The sequence below is a fragment of the Rhinolophus ferrumequinum genome, chromosome 9 (genome assembly GCF_004115265.2).
Source record: "Rhinolophus ferrumequinum isolate MPI-CBG mRhiFer1 chromosome 9, mRhiFer1_v1.p, whole genome shotgun sequence".
Taxonomy (NCBI): Eukaryota; Metazoa; Chordata; class Mammalia; order Chiroptera; family Rhinolophidae; genus Rhinolophus; species Rhinolophus ferrumequinum.
Window position 1 is genome coordinate 8792523 of NC_046292.1, and position 13772 is coordinate 8806294.

Here is a 13772-nt window from a genome sequence, read left to right on the forward strand (position 1 = left end):
TTACTTTTGTACCAACCTAATAGACGCCCAGCTCCGGGAGGGCATAAGACCTCACCCATTTTATTCATCAATATCGACCCAGGAGTGACCCCGTGTCTGGCCCATGTAGGCACTCAATACATATTGTTGTTGTTGAAACTTGAGAGGTAATCACTGGTCATTCCTCTTTTCCTTGTCTCCATATTCAGAACCGAGAGAAGATGCAGGAGTTAGGAGAGCGTAGGTCTGGATGTCGACCTTGTTTCAGTTACGCTAAGACCAGAGACAGTGGTTTGGATTGTGGCCAGACAGGTATTCTAAGTCCCCCATCCACACCTGAACTGACCTGTCCAGGTTGAGCTTCAGGCTTTGAGGATGGGATGGAGGTGACAGAGGAAGTAGAGGAAGAGAAGGAGTGGAGGGGAGGGAGAAAGGGAGAAAGTGGGAGCCAAGAGTGTGGAAAGCTAATGTGTATGGAGGAGAGCCGATGCCCTCCTCCAGGAAACCTGAGGAGTGGGGAGAAGGTGGTCTCCCTCCACCTCCGGCGTCTCTCCCATCAACCCTAGTAAGTGGTCAAACATGTGATGATTCATGGAGGGGTACACAGGGGGTACTTTCATGGACTTTCAAGTCAGCAATTCTTCATGGAGCTCCCTGGTGTGGGGCCAGGGGTTGGAAGGTTTTGGTCAGCCTTACTCTTGTCATGACATGGGTTTCAGGAGAGGCCTGGGCTGATCACATCATTCATTCATTCACTCATTCATTCATTCCCCCCGGGTTTCCTTGGATGGAGGCAGTACCACTTTGGGTTTTCTGCTCCCTTCCCTGGACTTTACTGAAGAGCATGAGGTGCCCTCTCAGATTTCCCCCAAGTGGCCGATCACAGAAGGCGTCCCATACTGTCGGGCTTCTTGATGTCCTACTTGTATGAAGGATTGTCCATCAGGTCCTATTTGAAGATTTTTAAAATATATATTAGGTTGGGGCAAAAGTAATTGTGGTTTAAAAGGTTAAAAATAATTGCAAAAACCGAAGTTACTTTTGCACCAACCATATATATATATATTTTGTTTGTTTGTTTGTTTGTTTTTGCTAAAAATAGTTACAGCTGGAAATCTTTGGTAGAGATGCCACGGTCCCCTTTCATCCCAGGAAACCCGAGGAACTGTTTCTAACAATCGCTGTTACCCAGGAATTATGCCTTCCTGCTCATCCCATCCAGAGCTATCGGCTCCCGGAGGTTCTGGGTGTTGGTGGGATGGCGTGCTATAACGGGACAGGTATGGCCACTGACTTGCCTATCTCACCGGGCACATGGCTTCCGATCTGAGCATCAATATGCCCCCAGGAAAAAGAGGGATGATGTGATCTGTCTGCCCTGGGGATTTGGAAAACATATACAAAGTACCTGACACATGGTAGGAACTCAAAAGATAATTATTATCATGATTCTTTTCATCTTCTCCAAGACCAGTGTCAACCAGGACATATCCTTATAGCCATTTTACTGCAATCCTATTCACTAATTCAGCATTTCTGGGACTTTATGGAACATAACTACTGTGAATAACAACTGACTAACACACACACACACACACACACACACTGACTCCAGTTTGGGTAAAGATGAAGAATCCAGGGTTAGAGGGGATCTGAGGGATGTGAATACCCAGTCTGTGACCCCGCCCCCCCATAGTGATTTCTACCAATTAGCGTGGGCCCCAATGGAATGGGCTGCCTTGCAAGGTGGTGCTAGTGGTGCCCCAGCCGGGACCCTACCACATGGCCAATCACTGATGGCCAAGCCCCTCGGAGAATCCAATGGGCGGGGGGCCCATTCCATGTGGGAGACAACATTCCAAGGATTAGGGATACTTAGAATCACTTAGAGCCATCATTTTCTACTTGGGCTCTGAGCGTCCCACAGCTGCTATAATTTTGCTTTTATTTCAATGTTTCCGCTAAGTCTTCTTTTCCAAACAAAACAACATAAGCTCCTGCATTTGTTGTCTGCTGTCTTTATCTTTTCCTTGTCCTTCTGTTCTTTTCACTGGGGACTGCTTGCTTGTGAAGGGACTCACTGGCCAACTCCTGGGGCCGAGGGGTGGGGAGGCTGCCAGCTGCCGGCTTTGGGTAAAGATGAAGGATCGCAGTCCTCTGTGTGGCTGACACAGGGAAGGGAGATAGCAGCAGTCAATCCTTAGTTATATTTGCCTGTCTGCCTGTAGGGGAGCCACCCCCTTGCCAACTGCCTGCTCCACAGCGCATCCCCGGGCAGCCCCGCTCACTTACCCGGAGGGCCCTCAGCAGAGGGTGGGGTCAGAGAGGGTAGGAAAGGGGGTTCTGGGCTCCTCTGCTCAGCAGAGCTGGAAGCTTGACCTCTCTGCACATAAATTCTCTACCGTGCCACCTCCATCCCGGTTTCTGAATTTACCCTAACTCTCTCTCTCTTCAGTCTGGGTGGGGGCGAGAGGGAGAACTTGGGTTGGCCAGACCTGAGTTCCAGCCCACTTGCCGGCTGTGCAATGTTGGGGGAGCCACCCAACCTCTCTGAGCGGGTTTTCCCTTCTGTCAAATGAGCTTAATGGTTCCCTCTTTTTCAGGAGTGTTGGGAGGATTGTATGACGGGTGTATGTGTGTGTGTGTGTGTGTGTGTGTGTGCGCGCGTGCATAGTCAGTTCTTGTTATTCACAGCAGTTATGTTCCATAAAGTCACAGAAATGCTGAATTAGCGAATACTGAACATTGCCCCCAGGTGAAATACAGGGTTGGGTTCCTTGAGCCTCTGGTCACATTTTTGTCAACCGATCAATGCCTAACTTTGTTTTATGTATGTTTCTGCTCAAAGACATCTCCTTTGATATATATTGTGATAATGGTTTATAACATCAAACTCACAGCCTACAGCACTGTAAGTCAAGCCTGAACGAAGCTTATCTAACGCGCGTATTTTCTCCATAAGTTACATCACGGCCCTCATATGCTGAGGAACAATAAACAACCCTTCGCACTACCCTTGGGAGCCATTGTAGACAGCAAAATCACAAACCAAATGTGCAAAAATACAGAAAATGTAGTGCTACACAGACAGTGCGAAGGTTGTTTCCTGTATGAGAGCCAAACCAGGAGGGCAGAACAGCCCTTTGTGTGACGTCTGCTGGGACCGTGCACGTCTGGAGACTAATTTTGCACTCTGAGCATAGGGACTACAAAGTGCTATGAATATTGACTTTGGGGTTACAAATAAATTTTAGCGAGCAGGCAAATTAGAAAATACAGGTGAACTGAACATATGCATTCCTGGCTCAGAGCCCCAGTCCCAGCTCACACCTGAGATTAAGGATGGGGGAGAACTTTCCAGATATACATATGTAACTCATATATACGAGATTTCTAGTTGCCTCTCGATACCCTTTGTCCATGTCTTCTCTAGTGAATAATGTAGCAACAACATTTTATCTGGTCACATGACACTGCCCGCACCCTTTCAGCTAAATAACTTCATTTCCCAGATTCCCTGAAAATCGTGAGGGCCCAGTGACCAAGCTCAAACCAATATGAAATAAGCAGAAGTGTTGGGTGGAACGTCTAGTAAGTCCCCTTAAAAGAGATTGCAGTGTCATTCCCCTCTGTTCCCCCTTCTTGCTTGCTAGGATGCGGAAGTGATGGCTGGCGCTCAGGCAGACATCTTGGGTCATGATGCTACAGATGGCAGAGCCACAGTGAGAAGGAACCTTGGCTTCTTAGAATTATGAAGCAGCCAGAAGGTCCTTGACTGACCTCCTAATGTGGGAGAGAAATAAGCTGCTGTCTTGTTCATGTTACTGTTATCTGGTTTTGTCGTCGTTTGCTTGTTTATTGTTATGTTTGGCCAAAACCAATCTTAAGTGATACCAGAGGGTTCTAATCCTGCTTTGCCGTTAACCAGCTCTACAGTGTTACTGTGGTCACCTCACCTCTTTGTGCCTTAATTTTCACATCAGCGAATTGGTGGGGAAGTAAACTAGTAGAAATCAAAAAACTTTCCCATTCTAAAAATCTCGGATTGTAACCAGTCTGAAACACAAGGCTTTCATAGAACACATTCACAGGGTCATTTTCCTAAGATAGATGGAAGGGGAGATGTCGTTGTCGTGGAGATGCCCCTGTGATGCTACCCAGTGCCAACCAGCCACAGAGAAGATGAGAGGATGCTCAATGTATGTGACTTGAACAAATGACCAAAGGAACCCGTGCCAGGAGGGAGTGTCAGCATGTGGTCAGAAAGTCCAATCAATCAGAAGGATGGCAGCCTGGACCTGGCCAAAGGAAGCCACTATTCTTTCTCAGCCTCAGGAACTAGGATATGGAACATACCAAGTTGCAGAAGCAGGGGTTTCCTTGAGCAAGAAAACCGGAGATGGCTCCAACACACCACAGGCAGAGATGGCCAGAACAGGGCAGTCTGGGACCCCTAGAACAATGGATTCTAAAAGTATAGCCCAGCCAATGCCCTAGTCTCAGCAACAGATGAAGCTTCCTGGCAGGGGGAGCTATGTGGACCCCAAAAGATGGAATTTCAGATCAAGGTAAGGGCATCTTTGCCCAGGTGGGCCTAGACTCAGGAGGTGTCTAGATATCCCCTGTCATGCAGGGTCTCTGGTCCCGCTCCCCGCACAAGAACGCAGGATATGGCGAGGCCAAACAGGAACACCAATGGAGCCATGGATAGAGGGTTCATACCACTATAGTCTCGCTGGCGGCTGGGTTGGAGACACAGGAAGCAGGAGCCACACGATCCGCAATCTGCCGTCCGCTTCTCTGCCAACCAACCAACAACCCTAGCGTAGCCACGGCAGTTGTATCAGTGGCTAATGGCTAACTGGTTACAGCTGACGGCCATCTATTACCCGAGCCAGCACCTTTCCACGTGAGGTCGAGAGCCTGGAAACTGCTCTCCTGGCTCTGTCCCCACACTCCCTCTGTTTTGGAAGTTCCAGCTGTTATCTTTTTTAAAAAACAATGTTTATCCAAGACTTGATGAACTCTTTTCAGAGAGGTAAGCTGCCTACTGTCCTCCATTTCCATATACGACGGGGGGAAACAGGATTTGAGGTTAGGTCTGCCAAGGAGATCCAAAGGTGTTCCTTGTTTTTGTTTTTCTCTTTTTCGTTTCTTGATCTTTTTTCAAACATATTTAATTTCTTTTCTAGGGCAGGGGCTGTACCCTGCTGCCTCTCTAATCCCCCATTGAACTATTTATATTCCTCACCCAAGATCCCAGCAGAAAGGAGGGCAGGGCTGGCAGCAAATCGACCCTGGATTTCAATTGATCCTCTGTGTCTGCAATACCCAAGCAGAAATCTCCTTGCAGAGCCTGTGGCTACTCAGGCCAGGACTCAACATGCAGGGTCTGTTGTCTGCAAGGTCACTCAATGTCACAGAGGGTCCCTAGATGCGCGGGGTCCCGACACTCTCTCCTTCTCCACAAATTAAGAGCTAAGAGAGACAGATTTTTCAGATTCAGAGGACAGTGGCCACACATGGAGAAACCCCAGGCATTGAGTACACAGTCAAGAAGGTACTGGAAGAGGTACCTCGTGTCCCGAATCTCAGAAGGAAAATGTGAAGTTAGCCACGTAGTTGTTCCCAGGGCATCTGGTGTCTAGTTACCCACAGAAAAAACTGTGGCCCAGAGACACTGAGTAACCTGCTTAAGATCAAAGGGCATTCAGGACTACTCAGCCATGAAAAGGAATGACCTGCTGATTCGTGAATCTCAAAATAGTTGTGCTGAGTGCAAGAAACCCAACCAAAAAGAATTCCTACTCTATGGTTCCACTTAGAAAAAACTTTAGAAAATGCAAATGAATCTAGTGACAAAGCAGATCAATGGTGGCCTGGGGCTGGGGAGGGATGGTAAGAGGGATGACAAAGGAAACCCTTTGGGATGAAGACTGTTCATGATCTTGATTGTGGTGATGATTTCATGGGGATAGCTAGATCAATGGATTGACCAATAGATAAAAACTTATCAAATTATATCCTTTAAACATGTGTAATTGATTATATGTCAATTACATCAATCAAGTTGTTCAAACAAAACACAAAAAAACCTTTTCCAGGATCTACCCCTTACAAAATAGCAATCAGAGAGCAGACATAGAATTAGATTTCAATCTTTTGATCTTTATTGGTTTCTGTCCAGGATGTCTTTTTCTTCCCAAGTCACTATATACAGAAGGTGCCAAAAAAATTTATACACATTTTAAGAAAGAAAAACTGTATTAAAATTGTAATACTTAATATATTCCGATAACAAAAGATGAATACAAGTCACATTTAACTTCTGCAATTACAAGAGCTGCTCAGAGTGGTTACCATGAGTATCCAGACACTTCTGAGTATGGCGAACTACTGCTTGAGCAACGTTGACCAAAGTGTCCACTTGTATACATTTTTTGGCACCCCCGGTATTAATGTGCTATAAAGAATAACAAATTACCACAAATTCAGCAGCTTAAAACAATACTCATTTATCACCTCCAGGTTTCTGTGGGTCATACCCCGGGCACGGCCTAGCTGGTCCTCTGTTCAGGGTCTCCCAGGGCTTCAATCAAGGTGTCACCTGGGGTTGGGGCCTCAGGGGTCCTATTCTGAGCTCACGTGGCAGAATTCATGTGGCAGAATTTATGTCACTGCAGCTGTAGAACGTACGTGACTTGCTTCTTCTGGACCAGCAGGGCACAGAGTCTCTCTCTTCAAGATTCTCCTTTAAAGGGCTCATCCAGAATAATCTCCCTTTTGGATTCCCAAGGTCAACAGCTGCAATATCCCTTCACTTTTGGCCTTATAATATAACCTAATCACAGGGGTGAAATCCCGGCATCATTTTCTGTGCCGTCCACACACTCAAGGGGGAGGGGGCCGTACAAGGTCTGGGCACCAGGGGGCAGGAATCTCGTTGGCCATCTTAGAATCCTGCCTACCTGCTGTTCTCGCTGTCTCTATCCAACAGTTTACAAGTAAACAAGTAAATAAGATGGACAGACATGCTTCAGAGAGAAGGGCAAACAGCTCGGAGTCACAATCAGGTGGCCCCCTCAGCCCCCCGCTTGCTTTTTAATTCCCTCTTGGCTAAGAGCTCTAATGAGGTATTATTATATTAAAGAACACCTTGTCATATGGGGACCCGAGGCCCCTCAGCTGCCTTGGAGTGGACCCCAGAACTCCCACCTAGACAGGAGACGACGAGATGTGGGATGCAGGTCAACAGCTCTGGAGAGCAAAGTCACATTTCTGTGGAACAATTAGTTTGAGTGTTAAATGTTGAAGAAGCCAGAAGCAGAGGTGGCATTTAAGGAGCTTTGAGTTTGGATCAGGGAAGTAAGATGGAGGAGCTCAGTTTGGGGCCGAACAGGGGGAGAGTAAGGGGTGGGCAGGAGGCTGCATGATGACCTCAGGAAAGTGTATCTTGCTCTGCCCTCCCCCCCACCCCCCGCCACTTTAGGTGAAATACACATCACATGAAATTAATCACTTAAAGCGAATAATTCAGTAGCATTTAGTACATTCACAATGTGGTAAAACCATCGTCCCGATCGCTTTTCAAAACATTGTGTCACCCCCAAAGGAGACCTCGTGCCCATTTTCAGGCTGCTCTATGTACGAAGAGGAGGAGGATGCCAGCCCGAAATCAGCCCATTTAAGGCATGTGAGTTCACCCTCTGGCAACGGGTAAGGCAGGGCCATCTCATACCTCTGCAACGGGTGCCACATCACGGGTTGGAAGTGGCAGTTTCAGGTACCTTTTTGAATTCCTGATTTAAAAAGAGAAATCCACTGGCCCAGGCCTGTGGACTTGTATAAGCCCCTTCTGGGAGGACCTAGATTGTACGTGACCATATTTGTTTGGATTTAGAAATGCAGGTTATGGGGAAAGAAGCGGGCAGTACACAGAGTTGCATTCTTTGTTCAGCTTCCCCATTAGTCTTTCAGCCCAAGATAGTTTGAAGAAATGTCCCCATCACTCAAAAGGAGTAAGTAGAATTGATACTATGCCTAGGGAAGGCAGAGGTTTCCTTCCAAAAGCCTCGTCTGAAGCACCCTTTATGCCTGTCTCTTTTGGGTTAATCTGAGAAAACTCCTCCCCTTTCATAAGAGAAATCCCTCCGCCCCTTTTATCAAAGTGCTCAGAAGCTGCTGGTTGGAATGTTACGGCACAGGTTGCAAAGCCAGTGCTCTTCACGGTGGGGACCAGCCAACCTATCATAGTCCAGACAGCCCTGGACCTGTAACGAGCTGCCTGCTCCGTTAGCATCCCCATTGCCAAAAGCACCCTGCTCCCCTAAACTCTGCCTGCCCTGGATGCGAAAGGAATTTACAATATGAATGTGATATCCAGGGAATTCCCAGGAACTGGCTGCATGACTATTTCTGTCTAAATGATGGACAGCCTGGGACCTCTTTCTCCTCAGTTACCCTCCCGTCATTGTCAGGCAGCTTGCTGGAAGCTGGAGAGGCACCAGAAAGCCTGGGGTTCAGCAAATGTCAGGATCCTTCCTGCTTTGTTATCATGCCCTTGCTCAAGAACTTCCAATGGCTCGCTAGGGCACGACGTCGCAGGCCCAGACTCTTCTGTCTGGCTCCAAGGACTCTATTGGGATGGAAAGCTACCACTTACAGTGGCCATCTTGTGAGGATTGCCAGGTGCCCCCGGCGCTGGGATTTGCCTCCCCCTCCCACATCCCTATTATTTCTGCTGAGTGTGTTTCCCACACCCCTACATCTCTCCTGGGTCCCCAAATCTCCCTAGATCTTGCAGGAGCGTCTGCTTACAGCAGTGAGTGCAAACTGAAGGGAGTCAGCGGGGACTGCCTCTATTGAAAGACAGTGGTTGGGAAGGGACACAAGTAGGAAGGGGGGGACGTAAAGCAAAACTAAGGTATCCCCACGGAGAACGGGACATAGTTTTCCTTTCTCCCACATAAAATAATGACAGTAATAATAATGAGACATTTCAGAAAAATAAGAGGAAGTATATTTGTACACTTCTGTGCAAATACAATTGAAACATATAACGTAAAAACCAAATTTTTATTTAAGCATAAAGAGTTTTATGGGGGGGGTCCAATCGATATGGTCTCCTTATCATAGTTTGATATGCGGCCATGACATTTCAAGATTCACAGACATACGTCTTGAATTGGAGACTGGAGCGGGGGACAATTTTGTCTCCGCAGGGGACATCGGGCAGAGTCTGGAGGTATTTTTGGTCGCCACACCTGGGGAGGGTGCTGTTAGCATCGAGTGGGTGGGGCTGGGGCCGCTGCTCAGAATCCTGCATGCACAGGACGGCCCCCACCACAGAGAATGACCCAGCCCAAATGGCAACGGCACTGAGGCTGAAACGCCTACCTTAGGACCATGGCACCAGATCCACACACACTCCTGAGGTGCTTGTTAAATAAGAAGCATCCCAACCTCCGCCTAATGAACCCACGTGTCCAGCAATGGGGTCTGACCAAGAATTTCAAAGCTTCTGGAGGTGATGAAGTCATACCCAGTATTTTAATGACAGTTGGAAAGACCGAATACAGGGGCCTTGTTCAGCGTCAGTGGTGGAGTCAGGACCCAGATTCCCTGCTTCCTAGTATAGGGCTGTTCTGAGCACCCGACAAATGTCAAAGGGGTGGTCAGGCCCCCCTTCCCCACATCTGCCAGGAAACCTACACTGGGTGGGGCGACCCACTGGCTGACCTCAGGACAAGAGCTTGCTTGGGGCCACTGCTGGGCACAGAGGCCTGTGTTGGGTGCGGTCCCCTAGGGAGTGAGAAGAGCAGAAGGAAGGAGAAAGAATACAAGGCTGGTTCCAGGAGAAGTCTAGCTCTAGGGAGAGCCCAGGGCGCCCTGGAGCAGGACTGTGCCCAAGGCCTGTCCCACCTTGAGGCGAAGGAGGGGGGCCTTGTACCCCTGACTAACCTCCCTATGAGTCACCGGCCATTGGCCTGGGGGCTGTGGGGACGAGGTCAGTGCGTGATGTTACCAGTTCCTATAAGCTGGCGAGACCACTGTGCACATCTCCATGTTCAGTGACATCAAGTTGGTAGCTCAAAATTGGCCAAAGGGAGAATATTTACGCCCCAGAATCACCAAATGCTACAAATCAGGGCCTTTTATTTGGTGAGCCGTTGTCCCAGCACACCCCAGCGGGGAGCACTGTGTAACTCTCAGGTTGCTGTCAGGGGAAGTGCAGGAGCTGGGGGTGAACAAAGCCCAACCATAAAGTGCACCCCAGCTGCCCAGCTCAGTTCCGCCCAGCATACACCCCTGCTGCCCCTGCCATTTCAATGACGAAGAGTCTTCTTTTGCCAGTTGACATGGATGCCCTTTAGGGAGGCAAGCGTACACCTTTCTAACAGGATTGTGAATCAGAGCGAACATTTGTTCCAACTCCTGCAGTTGGGGCTACGTTCTAGCCATCTGGTGAGAGGGGCAGCCCAGCAGGGTTCTGGATGGCCTCAGGTCCATGGGCCTCCTGGCTGTACCACCAGCCTGCTCTTTGCCCCAAGCCCTGCCCTCCTGACAACAATCCACCTTCACCCCAGATGGGTCAGATCAGGTAGTCTGAGAGCTTTCCTTCCTTTCCGCAGGCTGTGGACTCAGTTTCCAGAGAGACATGACAACAAGGACTAAAATGCTGCAGATGAAAGATTCTTTAGCTAAGTTTCATCGAGCGTGAGGCTCGATGTGGAAGAATCCAGGCTCAGCCTCACATGTGGGACACAGGCCTCTCTCGGCTACCTGCCCAGGTGAGGGGTTTCTCCATGGTGACACAGAAAAGAGCAGACGTTACAATCAGAGCCCCTGGGTGTGAGGTGTTCTCACTAACCTGTGAGGGTTTCTCACCAGCCCCAAGAGGAACTAGAAAGGAGTCTGGTCCCACTCTGTAGGCAAAGCCAGAGCGGGGAAGGGGTGACTGGCGTGATGGGACTAGAAGCCACATGCCACTTCACACCCTCAAGGATGGGTATAATTCAAAGGACACAATTACAAGTGTTGGCGAGGATGTGGAGACACTGGAACCCTCCTACATGGCTGGAGGGATGGAAAACGGCGCATCCACTTTGGAAAACAGTTAGGCAGTTCCTCAAAAAGTTAAACCGCGTTACCATGTGACCCAGCAAGTCCACTCCCATGTACATACCCCAAATAATAGAAAACTTATGTTTATAAAAGAACATGTACACAAATGTTCATAGCAGCATTATTCACAATAGCCCGAGGGTAGAAATAATTGTAATGTCCACCGACTGATAAATGAATGCACAAATTGTGACATACCCGCACAGTGGAATATTATTCAGCCATGAAAAAAGGACCGCTATTGACACAGGCTACAACACGGATGAACCTTGAAAACATGATGCGAAGTGACATAAGCCAGACGCCAGGGGCCACAGATGGCGTGATTCCATTTATATGAAATGTCCAGAAGGGGCAAACCCATAGACACAGAGAGCAGACAAGTGGTTGCAGGGGCTGGGGAAGGGGAAAACGGGGAGCGACTGCTAACAGGTGTGGGGTATCTTTTTGTGGTGATGAACTGTTCTGGAATTAGATAGTAGTGACGATGGCACAACCTTGGGAGTATACTCAAGCCACTGACTGTGCACTTTAAAAGGGTGAACTTTATGGTATGTTATATCCCCATTTTTGTTAAATGGGAGAAAAGGAAGCCATGGGGCAGCAGCATTGTCTTGGTTCCCAGAGAGGGCTGGGGGGCCCCAAACCAACCCACCAGGGAGGGCTGAGTGCCAGCTGGGCAGAGCTGACCGGGGAGAGAGATGGAGGCTGAATGGTGCAGAAGAAACTTCAGTTAGTGCCCGAGGCTTTCACTGGGGATGAACGGACAGACTGTGCCTACAAAGGTCTGCTGGTATGGACCAAGACCTCGTCCCTCCGTTTCATTTCCAGCCCTTCTAAGCCTCTTTTGGTTTCTCCCTTATTCTTTACCGAGAATGAGAACGTTCTCTCTCCACCTTCTTGCCCCATACCCACCCACTTAGCCTGGCTAACTACTGCTCAACTTTCCCGTTTCAGCTTAAACATCCTTCCCCCGGGTCACATGTTAGTTAAAGCGGTGAAAACAATTTTATTCAATGACTACTGACAGTAGGGAAAGACCATTTGCTCAGAGGGGACTGGGTGTTTTAAAGGGAGGATAAGGGAGGGGGTAGAATGGGGGCCCTGTAGAGTCAGAGAAGTGAAATCACCAAGGTTTGATCAGGGTACCTGTGTTTAGGCCATCTGAGTCTGCTGGCTGGCAGTTATGGAGGTTAGGACACTGTCCTATCACAGACACTGGGGACAGAGGCCTTAGTTTCCTGATGATGACATTTCAACGGCATGGCTGCCAGGCCCTTGTGAAAGACATTCCTGAATTATAGGAGATACATACACATCTCAAAGGGACAGAGGAAGGATTCACTATAAGCCCTTTTTAGTAAGTGCTCTAAGAAAGGGAGGTCCGGGCCTATCTTCAGAGGTTGGCTGGAACAAACAGTAATTCTCAGGCATGTAAAGGGGGGCTGGGCTGGTCCTCGGGACATGGCCTTATGCTGCTAGAAGCCCTGCTAGAGTTTGCTGGCTCCCAGTGCAGGGGTTTGGACAGAGTCATTAGTTCTCACCAGGGACCCCTTTCCTGGCCCCTTACCCACCCCTCACTGGCCCTGCTCTGGGCTCCCCAGGTGCCCAGCACTTCCTGGTATGACTTGTCACGTTGTTGTAATCACTTGTTTTCTCTGATGGAAAACTGCTTGCAGTCAGAGGCTGTGTTTGTCCTGTGCTGCTGTGTGACTCGTGCCTGGCCAGGGGGTATATATTCATAACTAATGAATGAATAAATGAGTGAGTGCCAAGTGCATCCAAGAAGCATCCAGGACAAGGAGGATTTAGGCAGCACAAGTGGAGGGAGATGAGGGAAAAGTGCAAACCCAGGGAACCTGGGAGCCCGTGACGCTCTCCCTGGAACCTCGGAGGTCAGGCTGACGGTGTCTCATCTCAGATGATGTATCGGGTGGGGGTGTGAGGGGGGTGCCAGCTGCAGGCGGTTATGCCCCATCCGGCCTTACGCGCGGCAGGCGTGGCGGCTCCATGCAAAAGAGTCAGTGGGGACCGGAAATCACTGAGACAGAGAAGCAGAGACTGCCACGTTGCACAGACGAGGAGCTCTCCCCCCCAACCCCGTCCCCCGCTATCACACTTGTTTCTCCCAACAAGCAATCAGGCTCCTTAGAAGAGTCAGGATTAGTGAGAGAATAAGCTCTTTGAGGGACCTCATCAAAGCGACAGACTGACCTCCCTTGAGGGCAGGACTTTGGAAAACTGAATAACCTGAATGGTGCACGATGTCCCCCTGCTAGAGGCAGGTGGTAGGCAAGGACAGGTGGAGGACATCTCCTTCTCATCGTCCCTGGGATTTCAACCCTTTCTGCAGGGAAAGCCTGTCCAAGTAATTAACGGAAATAATTAAGGGTCAGATGGTCACTAATGGAAATCACTCAGTACCCAGCCGCCAAGGCCAAGGCTGGCAGTGCCAAGGAGAGAGGCACACGGTGTGGAGGGCCCTCAGAGAGGAGAGGAGGCGGCCGCCAAGACCTCACGGGACATGACAGCCCGAGGGGCTTGCTCTCTGGGGCTCTCAGAAGAAAGGCAGGGTGCGAAGTCTAGGGGGTTGCATCCGCCATCAGCAGCCCACGCTAGAGCCATGGGGAAGGCTTCTTCCCTACAACAAAGATGGGCAACTGTCAAGG